Below are 12,356 nucleotides of genomic sequence, written 5' to 3'. Positions count from 1 at the left end.
TCCAGCCTGACCAGCTAAGACCAGGCTGGAAATGGCTGGAAACCAGCCTGGAAATGGCCTGGAACCCCCCCCTAAAACCAGCCTGGTCGACCAGCTAAAACCAGCCAACCAGCCTAGGCTGGTTTAAGCTGGATTTTTTAGCAGGGTTGCTGAATCACTGTGCTTGTCACTGGGTGACGAGCTGTTATAATATGCTGTAAGCATTCTGTAAATAATATATATAATATGTAAGTAATATATCTTATTTCTAAGACAACAACAAACTCTGCACCGCATCTGATGTCATTTCCTCGCTGTGAATGCTAGGGCTCCCGGTTGCTTTCTGCCACCTCGTTGCGCGCGCATCCTGAATGTTTACAAACATGGTAATTGGTCTATAGGTCAATAGTATGATCCTGCACAACTGGAGTAGCTGCACTCTCAGGACCGCATGTTTAGGACCGCATTTTTAGGACCCTAGTTTTTTGCGAAAGCGCCACCTACCGGATTGGATGACATAGTGAAACTGCATTTCTAGGACCCGTTTTGTAACTGCGCCACCTACCGAATTGGATTATATAGCGGAAACTTTCAGGCACTTTTATTACAGAGGTTAAAGTGTAAAACGCCTGCTTTAAGTAACAATTTTAAAATGAAACAAATGAATTTACACCTAAAATATAAATTAATAAATAGAGTTGAGTGCCTTAAAAGTCTTAAATTCCTTGAAAAATACTGTATTTTGATGAACCCCATTACATTGAACTAATTAGCTCAGTATTAAGGAAAATAAATTGAAATCAAATGGGATCAGCATTTGCAGTTACTAATTTAAAACCAGGTTGTAAAGGTTTTAGAGAGACAAGACGCAAGGAAGATTCAAGAATGTACATTTATATAAATATCCACACTTTTATTTTTATTAATGCAATTCAACCACAAAAATGACTCCACTGTTTATTCAGTTGCTGCATTCAGACTGGCTGTAGACTTTAGCTCCTGTGAATGAGAGTGAAGAAGAAAGTTCAAGTATATATATATATATATACACACATATACATACATATATACATACATAAATACATACATATAAATACACACACACACACACACACACACACACACACACACACACACACACACACATACATACATATATATATACATACACACTGGGGTAAATAAGTATTCAACAAGTTCCCATTTTTCTCAGAAAACATATTTCTAAAGGTGCTATTGACCTGAAAACCGAAGAACAAAATATATATGAATAGAAAACAAATCTAATTACTTTACAAATTGTTATCAACATCTGGTGAAAATTTCAAGTCAACAGCACCTTTATAAATATGTTTTCTGAGAAAAATGGAAATGTGTTGAATATTCAATTCAATTTCAATTAATTTTATCTTTATTTCTAAAGCACTTTTACAATGTAGATTGTGTCAAAGCAGCTTAACATTTATTAAATTCAGTTCAGTTCAGTGTGGTTTAGTATTCACTGCTGAAAGTCCAAACACTAAAAAAAGCAAATCCACTGTTGAGTTAACATATATACCAGTAACAAAAAGGCTCTTTGAGCATTGTGCAAAATTAACCATATTCTGACCTGTAATGATAATCTTTACCAGAAAGAAAGACCTGCTCAGCATCATCCAAAGACCAGCTCCTCAAGACACCCAGAGGATGTACGATGGCCTTTGAAAAAAAAATCATTAAATATGAACTAAAATACCACCACAGAACAGCAAATCATTTTACATGGATTCATAAATGAGTAGCACCCAGCATGCAGTTTATATACTTATTTGGCCAGACATTCCTCTGGAAAATGAACACCACAGATAATCTGCACTTCATCATAGATATGCTATAAACTCAAGAACACAGCTAGCATTTGTAACTGTATTTATAAACTGCTTATCAATGTCTATTAAATGTAGAGTTAATGCTAAACAAATAAAATATTAATAAATTAACTAGTTATTAAATGCTTAATAATTATTTATTTATAGTATGCAGATGTTATAAAGTGTTACTCAACAGTTTGAGATAACCTCAATGAAAATATTCCTGTAGTTTGTTTTCTTTTCCTCCTACAATGAGCCTAAGCAATCCAATCATATTGGCCATCACTTCTTTTTCGCCAGGTAAAACATACCTGATATAAATTAAAGATATGAGACTCTATATGGTTAAGACCTGCAGAATAAGCCTAACTTTCAGAATCTCATTCATCACTGTAAAACGATGACAAAACATCAGGCTAATAACACATACAGTATTGTGGGGCAAACAGGCAGTCAGCACAATTTTTAATGTGCTAATGTAATACAACGAATAACACGAATTCAGTAAAATATAGATAAATCTAAAACTCTTACATCAAACGTGCTTTTACCATCTCAGTTTAATGCATGTCACTAAGCACATTAGCCGTTAAGTCAACAAGCCATTAAATCAACAATGTTTCATTAAACCATGGTCACGAGTTACGAACGACGTATAATCAAACTAGAAAACGAACTCTAGAAAATTATTAACAGTTATAGCAGCTCTCACTCTGGCTGTGTAAAATTATCCATATTTATTATTATAATATTTTATTCTTCTTCTGGAAAAAAAATCGTCACGTAACATTTTTGTCCCAGACCCTTAAAAGTGGGGTAAATCATGCAGGCTAATCTGGCATTTCTGCATAAACTCACAGTATAAAACAGCAGCATTACAAAATAAACACATACTTTAACAGTTTAAAATAAAACTTAATAGAAAAATCGGTACTTACACTTTCCTTGTCATCCGTGTCGTCCATTAGCGCATCCATGATCCAATCCGACAGGTAACGCTGTCACAAAAAACTAGGGTCCTAAAGATGCGGTCCTAAAAATGCGGTCCTGAGAGTGCAGCCACTCCAGTTGTGCAGGATTACCCTTCTCCTATAGGTACCACACCAATGACAGCTGCTGTACCTTTACTTTTGAGAATGGCCAACAACATTGATGTAATATCCCCTCTGAAGTCGACATAAACTATAAAGTTTAAACATGTTCCTCAAATCTGATTGGATAACTAAAATATTATTCCTGGGTCAACAAATATGACGACTCAGGACCCTTTTTCCCATCCCTTCTCTAGATGTTGTCATAGTAAGCCTATAGGTGGCAGTATTGCCATAATAAACAATATCTAAAATCTCTGCCTGCGCCGAACACAAGCTTTATTTGGCCCGACTCCTCGCTCCCACATTTTCTTTGTCTCCCCTCAACAAAGTGTCTCCCTCTCTGAAACTACACCTGTGATATCAGCGAGCCACACACCCCGAAACCAGACGGTTTGCCTTCTCATTTACCAGACTGGGATCCTCCTTCCCTTTTGAAGTGTCTTTCACTCTCTCTCCCCGTCAATCTGCCACTATAGCCGAGCTGCTAACAGCTAGAAAATAGATTGTGTAGCCATACCTCCCATATTAACAACTTCTGCCCCCCAAAACAACAACAACAAATAGGACTCGGCGCTTTTCTCGCTCCCAGCTCTCGAGACTGCTTAGCCTTCCTAATCAGAGAGCAATGCTAACAGCCTCTGTGGACGAGTCCCTGAATGGACTTAATAAACACACTCCTCATTAAAAAAAGAACTTGATTTAATTGCATGGGGGGGATGAGGCTCCCCGTCTTAAAGCCCCGATGGGAGAACTCTTAATCAGGGGTAAAGCCATATTTATTGTTCCACACCAGACACCTGATTCTGAATGCACACAGGCTGAGAGAGAGAGAGAAAGAGTGGAGCCCCAGTGAAGGAGTATGAGGGATGATGTGAGCAAAGGACATTGTCAGTCAGAAAAGAGAAGAGAAGAGAGAGAGAGAGAGAGAGAGAGAGAGAGAGAGAGAGAGAGAGAGAGAGAGAGAACTTATTCACAAACTTCCCTGAGAAAATATAGACACACACTGCTGCACGCTTGATGGAAAAAATGAAAATCAATTAGAAATTAATTATGCAGACATTGCGAGGTGCAATGTAGCTTCTCCCCTTAGAATATATCATTGAAGTCTTCGTTATTTTCAAAACGTAATTCTGCTGACAAAATGAGGACACAGAGAATATATGGTTTATTAGTATCATTTTATATATATTTAAGTATATTTAAATGGTACAAATAAAGTACGTACGAATAACGATACTTATTTCTATCTTGGCCTTTATTGACCTCATTATTAGCTACACTGCGTAAACCCCCAAAAGTTAAGGTAACTCAAACCGTTTGAGGCAACCGATTGCAACAAACCATTTAAGTTAAAAAACTAATCCATACGAGTACAGTGAACTTAATCCATTTGAGTAAACGAAGCAATTTAACACAATAAAACCTGATAAATGAAGAGAACTCAAACCAACTGTAAAACCCAGTAAGTCAAGGCAACTCAAACCGTCTGAGGAAACCAATTGCAACCAACCATTTGAGTTCAAGAACCAATCCTAAAGAGTACTGTGAACTTAATCCATTTGAGGAAATGAAGCAATTTGAGCACACACTGTAAAATCCAACAGTCAACTTTATCAAATAAAATGACTGTAAGTAACACAAAATTGACTGAAAGTTAATTCTACTCATTTGAAAAGAGTTTTGAACTCAATGTTGAAGATAATGAGTTAATTAAATACCTCATTCAACTGGAATGGAGTAAGTTCACAGTACTCATATAGATTAGCTTTTTAACTCAAATGGTTTGTTGCAATTGGTTTCCTCAAACGGTTTGAGTTGCCTTAACTTGTTGGGTTTTACAGTACTCAGTTGGTTTGAGTTCTCTTCATTTATCAGGTTTTACTGTGCTCAAATTGCGCTCAAATGGATTAAGTTCTCAGTACTCATTTGGATTAGTTTTTTTTTTTTTTTTAACTCAAATGCCTTGTTACAATCAGTTTCCTCAAACGAGTTACCCTTAACTTTTTGGGTTTTACAGTGCAGAAAAAAACAATAAATGAAGAGAACTCAAACCAACTTAGTACTGTAAAACTCAATAAGTCAAATCAACTGCCCTGAGCTCATAAGATCCTCAAGCCCGGGGCTCCCTCCTATTTGCAAGGCGAGAGGGGAGTTTGAGCTCAAGTAGATCTTGAGAACGCCCCTGCTGTAGTAGCTAATAAACAGATAGTGATTGCTCTTCAGAGATAACTACTTACTAGGAGCATGTCTTTGGTGCCAATTTGAATTAGTCAATTGACTTAAGTTGCATGTTTTTGGATGGTGGGAGGAAACCGGGAAACCCGGTGAAAACCCACGTGAGCACGGGGAAATCCTGTAATATCAGAAATGTTTGCTGGCTTGGTAGGGACTAGGACCAGTGACGTTCTTGCTGTGAGGCAGCAATGCTAATCACTGGGCCACCGTGCCACCCATCTAGGAAAGGAGGAGTTGGGGTGGAAGGGGAGATTCTTCTAAAACGAAGATGGCTGTTATATGGAACTTAGGGTATTTATAGTGGCTTAGGAATCGTCTGATTGGTGAATCAGAAATTATATAATGCCGGCTGCAAGCAATCATAAGCATGTGATCCTCTCTAAATTAGTTTATAAATAAACTTCACTTAAATGCACAAACAAACTGTGTAAATTAAAAGTATAATTTGCCCAAAATAAAACCCTGTCGCCATTTACTCATCCTTCATTTGAGTTTATTTATTGTTTTTTGGTTGAACACAAAATACAATATTTTGAAGAATGTTGTAGACCTGTAACCATTGACTTCCCATGTTTTGCCCACTATGGAAGTCAATTGTAAATTGTTTTTCAACATTCTTCAAAATATCTTCTTTTGTGTTCAACTGAAAAAAAAACCAAAATGGTTTTAAGGGTGAGTAATTGATGACAAAATGTTAATTTCTTGGTCATCTATTCCTTTAAAATATACAACATAAACATCCTCATAGTTGCCGTCTTTGTAGTAGCGCCATCTGTGTAATCTGAAATTGATAAAACAATGAGTGCGATTTGGCAAATGACCCACCTCCGTTAAACGTGATCTCTTCTGCTCCGCTTCAGCCTCGCTCTGTCCAATCTCTCCGCTGGGGTTTAAATCTTTTGAAGCTGGGATAAAAGCTGACAGTGGTTATTTCTCATCATGGACTGGCAGTTTCATGTGTCACAAGCGCTCAATATGGGCCTGGTATAGAAGTATAGAGCACTATTATGAATCCTGCTTTGTGAAAGCTAAGCACTTCTCTATCTGGGGACCTGCCAATACTGTCATGTTTTATACTCATCTGAATGGCTCTCTGGAGTTGATCTGGACCTCTGACTGAACATTGATATATCCACTGGCATTGTCATTTATTCATGTGTTTGTCTGTGTGGTCAGTTTCAGTTGTAACTGTTGTTACTTTTGATTGGATAAGTGCTACAGGTAGCGTGAAGTGAAGTTTCATAAACTAATTTCGAGAGGAGCAAGTGATATGATTGTGCACCGCTGGCCACTCATCCGTAATCAGTAATAATCCAATCAGAATGATCCTAGCTTAATATAAATGGATCACTTTCTCCTTATTGCACTATCTTCGTTTTGGAAGAATCCCCCCTTCCACCCCATCTCCTCCTTTTTCTCCCCTTCTAAAGGGGGAGCCATCGAGACCTACCTGATCTCAGTTCTCCTGATATGCTTCTAGACCGGGCGGGAGCCCTGGGCTCAAATATCTCCGAGCTCAGGGTTCTCTCCCGGGACAGCATGCCAAACCTTCTATAAGTGCCAAGCATATCTAAGTGGGAACTCTTGAAATGAAATTAATGGAATAAAAAAATGTGGAAGGGGAACTTTTCAAACTAATAATTTAGAAGTGCGCCTTTGACCCTGAATTTCAATGCTAAACTTGAACAGAGAAAAACTGAACGATTCTTAGCGACTAATGCGCAGTTAATATCTTTGTTTTTATATTTGATCCTGAGAAATTCAACAATGGGACTTTTATTGAGTTAGTAGGTGTCAGAGTCAAAGCTTAAGGCAAGTTCTTGACTAAATTGACTCATTATTTACTCTCCCTCAAGTGGTGAGTTTCTTTATTTTGTTGAATACAATAGGAGATACTCTGATGAAATCTTAAAGTCAGTAACCACTGACTTCTATAGTAGGAAAAACAAATAAACTGGGAGTCAATGGTTACCAGTTTCCAACTTTCTTAAAAATATCTCAACATAGGCTCATTCTGAAAACGTACCCCTGTCTATATTTCTGGAGATAGTAAATCATGTAGCCAGATGTACGTATGGCTGCATTTCGTCCTTAAAGCGAATGGTAGGTTGGTGTAACACCGTTCCTTTTTGCGCTTACCAGCTGACCACTTACCTCAGTGTGGATGGATTTCCCACTGTTACCAGTTTGTCTGGTAGCTTGACATGTACATTGGTGAACTTGAGATGCAGAGAGGAGTTGACCATGGGATTCGAGTCCAGTAAAGAACAATTCCAGTAAGCAGGTAAGACAAAAACAGAAGCCAAAAAATAAAACAAACAAATAAATAACAGGGTGAGAATGTGGTAAAATCTGAAAACGTGGTAAAAATCAGATGAGGGCTTTTCTTTTTCTGAAATGCTTTTAAAAACTGTCGGTTAGGTTAAGGGAAGTGGGTGGGCGGGTCAATCAGTGCTTTTGAAAAGACTATTGGTTGGGTTGAGGGAAGGAGGAGGGTGGGTCAGTCAGTCAGTCAGTCAGTCAGTCAGTTGACAGCGGCCTCTGGTGGATTTATGTGAGAACAGCAGGAGCAAATGGCACTCGCGAGAGAAATCTGAGATTTGAATAAGTGTACACAGCAGCCTCTGGGGGATTTGTGAAAACAAAAACTGCAAAAAACGAAGCTCCTAGGACATATTTGGTACTCTCCAGAAATGTATATAGGGGTACGTTTTAAGAATGAGCTTGAAATATCTTCTTTTGTGTTCAACAGAACAAGTAAAGGCAGAGTAAATGATGACAGAATTTTTTTTATTTTTGGGTGAACTCATTTATTCATTCATACACTTAGTCCCTTTATTAATCAGGGGTTGCTAAAGCAGAATGAACAGCCAACTTATCCAGCATATGTTTTACAAAGCAGATGCACTTCCAGCTGCAACCCAGTACTGGGAATCTCTTACTTTTATAAGAAGTAAATATAATAAGCAGTAGCCTTATATAAATTGGTCTGTATAAATCACAATGCAAATAAAATCTGCCAATGCACAGTCTAGCTCGAGATTCACTGGTATTATACGTCTATGTTTTGAATTGTATTTTGGAACCTTGGATTCTGCTTAAGCAACTTTAAGCATTGCAAATTTAAATTTATTTAAATGTATTTTATTGACATTGTTTGAAAAACAGTGACAAAAAAAAAAAAAAAAAAAATATATATATATATATATATATATATATATATATATATTTATTTATATACATACATAAAACTGCAGAAAAAGTACTGCATATACACCATTATTTACATGAACAATCCAGACAATGTTGCTTCAAACTACCAAAAGGTCAATAAAAGTCACATTGTTCTAGTTTGTTCGTCAAACGTCAAAGCGAATACCTGAATTCATTAATAAATTTTCCTTCGGCTTAGTCCCTGATTTATCAGGGGTTGACACGGCGGAATGAACCGCCAACTACTCCAACATATGTTTTACCCAGTGGATGCCCTTCCAGCCATCACTGCAATCCATCACTGGGAAACATCCATACACACTCAATGACACACATACACTATGGTCAATTTAGTTTATTCACATCACCTGTACCGGATGTTTTTGAACAGTGGGGGAAACTGGAGCACCTGGAAGAAATCAATGCCAACATGGGGAGAACATGCAAAGTCCACACAGAAAGGCCAACTGGCACAGCCAGGACTCAAACCAGCGACCTTCTTGCTGTGAGGCAACAGTGCTAACTGCTGAGCCACCATGCCGCCCAATATCTGAATTCCATTATGCAATTGCAAAGTATTGCCAAATTAAAAACTCCCCAAATCACATGCGAAGCTAAACTTACAGTGCAGTGTGAGTTTTCAGCAGCACTGTTTCTTTAAAAATATTTTTCAAACTCAAAAGGGATTTAAAACAAGCGTTTGTAAAAGCGTAAAAAGCCATGAACCAAACCACGAGGTGCTGCAAGGTGAATCACAACATCACAAACTTTGATTTGAACCAAAGAAATATGTGAAAATTGGACGAAGAGACAAAAGGGCAAGACTGAACTGTCAAAAAAAGTGTTGCAGGGCTCTCATGAGTGGTTCGTTCATTTTGATTATAGAGTAACAGTAGACGCAGTGCCGTGCAGCGGTTCATGTATCAGGTAGCCCAACACACTTAAAAATTTATCAGATAAATTTGTACTCACCCAAAGGAAAAACTGCTCAGAACTCGCTCTTTCATCTTGACATATCAGAGCTCGGTTTGTGACATTTAAGATCTTCTCAAAACTCTACAGACAAATGTGAAATTAGGGGTTTTACTGGAGAGCAAAATATGAAAAACTGTCTGAAGTCTGAAGCAAGATCATTTTATTCAAATAAGATGATGATACTGTAAAAACAAATTCAAGAGGATGAATTTCCTATAACTGACTACAAGACATGTAAGCATACACTCTAAAAGATAATAATAATAACATAATAATAGGTCAGATTTAAGTAAAATATGATTTGGGCTATGTATTTAATAATAATACAAAGATAATCCAGCTGTTGATCATTATTTAACCAAAATCTGAGTTGAAATAACTTAATTGCTATAGATTTTTAATGGGTTAACTAATAGCTAAATAATTAAGTTTGCCTGGTCTAGATGCTGGATTTCTGCTGTGACATTTGGATGGTCGGGTCAGAATTTGACATTAACAATATGAAAGCATGGATCCATCCTGCCTTCTATCAACGGTTCAGGCTGGTGGTGGTGTAATAGTGTGGGGGATATTTTCATGGCACACTTTGGTCCCCTTAGTACCAATTGAGCATCGTGTCAATCCCACAGCCTACATGAGTATTGTTGATGACCATGTCCATCCCTTTATGACCACAGTGTACCCATCTTCTGATGGCTATTTCCAGCAGTATAACGCAACATGTCATAAAGCGTGAATCATCTCAGACTGGTTTCTTAAACAAGACAATGAGTCAATCAGATCTCAATCCAACAGAACAGAACTTTGGGATGTGGTGAAATGGGAGATTGGTGTCATGGATGTGCAGCAACTGTGTGATGCTTTCATGTCATTATGGACCAGTTCTGAAGGCAAAAGGGGGTCCAACCCGGTACAAGTAAGGTGTACTTAAAAAAGTGGCCGGTGAGTGTATATGACCCATAGGTTAAGTTGCTGTGTAGTAACTAAAAATCAGTTATTTGTCATTTTTTAAATTAAAAAAATATCTGATCCATGGCTCAATATATATATATATATACACATACACACACACACACACATATATATATATATATATATATATATATATATATATATATATATATATATATATATATAAATATATATATATATATATATATATATATATATATATATACCATACATTTTGTGATCAGAAACAGTAAAAAACAAATACTAGTGTAATATATATAATAAATATTACAAATATATTTGTATATTTGCATTTTATGTTTACATTTTATTTCAATTTATTTATTTTTACATTATACTTTTTAGTAATATATGAATTACTTAATGAAATAATACAAAACATAAATGGAAAAAAGGTCAAATTTGGGTTAAATATAGACTGTCATTTGGGCTATAAACAGAGTTAAAAACTAACCCATCTGTTGATTTTGCGCATATTTGACCTATTTATTTTTTTAGTGTTTGCTTATGTCGCTTGTCATTCATTCATTCATTCATTTTTTTTTTCGGCACAGTCCCTATATAAATGTGGGGTCACCAGGCAGAATAAACCTCCAACTATTCCGGCATATGTTTTACGCAGCGGGTGCCCTTCCAGCTGCAACCCATTTCTGGGAAACATCCATACACACTCATTCACACACATACACTGAGGCCAATTTAGCCTAGCCAATTCACCTGTACCGCATGTCTTTGGACTGTGGGGGAAACGGAGGCACCTGGAGGAAACCCACACAGACTCCACACAGAAACGCCAACTGACCCAGCCGAGGCTCGAAAAAGAGACCTTCTTGGTGTGAGGCGACAGCACTACCTACTGCGCCACCGCATCACCCATGTTGCTTGGCATTATATGGAATTAATTTACATTAATGTATTATTACACATTTGATTGTTGTTAAAACTAACTCCATAGGTTATTTTTTGTTAAGTTGCTGTATAATAACTGTAATAAAAATCTGTTGTTTTATCATTTGGATCCAAAAAAATATCTGCTGCATGGCTTACAAAATTAAATAAATCATGAATTGTGTAATCAAATATATATATAAAATCTGCCTAATAAATATTAAAATAAATATAACAGATATTAGCCTACAAATAATATTTACTTAACATGTTAGTTATATATTAATTACTTAAAAAGTCAAATTTGGTCTAGATAGACTATATATAGACTATCACTTGGGCTATTTAGTAAAAAAATCCATATTTTACCTACTTAAATGGTTTAAGAGTGTATGATTATGTCTCTTGTAGCCATTACATGGAATTTATCCACATGCAAAGATGAAGGACACAAGGTCACAGGTGAATAAGATTTGCTTTATCCTCAGGCAAGAAGAATCTTGAAATAGTCCGACTTTCCCCTTGCTCTAAAGAAAGTCAGCCTATAGTTCAAACACTGAATCAGTGTCGTCAGCTCTGAACGCTGTTTTGATGTGTTTCATCACAGCCTGCATACTAAAGCTTTCAAATCTCTTTTATGCGTGAAAAATTAGCCATCTTCTGTATTCCAGGGGAAACACTTCACACAGACATCCCAATCTCTGCAGTCATTTAAGAAATAAACAGCTCAGAATGATTTTACAATGGTTTCTGCATTTGTCACAAACACAGACTTTTATCACTTGGACGTTCTTCTTAGAATATACTGCAAAGACTTTTGGTCATCTGTGTAATAACAAGCAATCCATTGGGTAGGATATTCATAGATGCTTAAACAGCAAATCAGCATTTTCGAATGGTTGCAACATAGGCTCATTGTGAAAACGTAGCCCTATATACATTTCTGAAGATTGAGAAATTATGTAGCCAGAAGTACCTATGACTGCATTTCGTCTTTAAAAAGAATACTATGGGACGGTATGACGCACTTATCAGCTGACCGCTTACCTGTGTATGGACGGCTTTCCCACTGTTACCAGTTTGCTCAGTAGCTCGCCATGTATGTCGGCGAACTTGAGACACCGAGAGAAGTTGATCGTGATGACAGGGT

General features: G+C 36.9%; 2 long non-coding RNA genes across 2 annotated transcripts in view; both read right to left on the bottom strand.

Moving 5' to 3' along the window:
- LOC141384472 (uncharacterized) overlaps nt 1–12,356 on the bottom strand; it is a 44,311-nt gene that overhangs the window by 3,877 nt on the left and 28,078 nt on the right. Inside the window, exons 8-10 of the long non-coding RNA XR_012405417.1 lie at nt 12,254–12,356; nt 9,344–9,427; nt 5,984–6,063 (exon numbers count right to left, since the gene is read on the bottom strand). The exon at nt 12,254–12,356 is cut by the window's right edge and continues 16 nt beyond it. This is a non-coding gene — a long non-coding RNA (uncharacterized lncRNA). The remainder of the gene's footprint in view (nt 1–5,983; nt 6,064–9,343; nt 9,428–12,253) is intronic.
- Nucleotides 868–2,811, bottom strand: LOC103909944 (uncharacterized). The gene is made up of 3 exons (XR_660060.4): nt 2,768–2,811; nt 1,589–1,677; nt 868–978 (listed from the first exon to the last, which is right to left on the bottom strand). It is a non-coding gene; the product is annotated as an uncharacterized lncRNA (long non-coding RNA).

This window comes from Danio rerio, chromosome 1 (assembly GCF_049306965.1).
Source record: "Danio rerio strain Tuebingen ecotype United States chromosome 1, GRCz12tu, whole genome shotgun sequence".
Classification (NCBI taxonomy): domain Eukaryota; kingdom Metazoa; phylum Chordata; class Actinopteri; order Cypriniformes; family Danionidae; genus Danio; species Danio rerio.
This window is presented reverse-complemented; position numbering and strand designations above follow the sequence as displayed.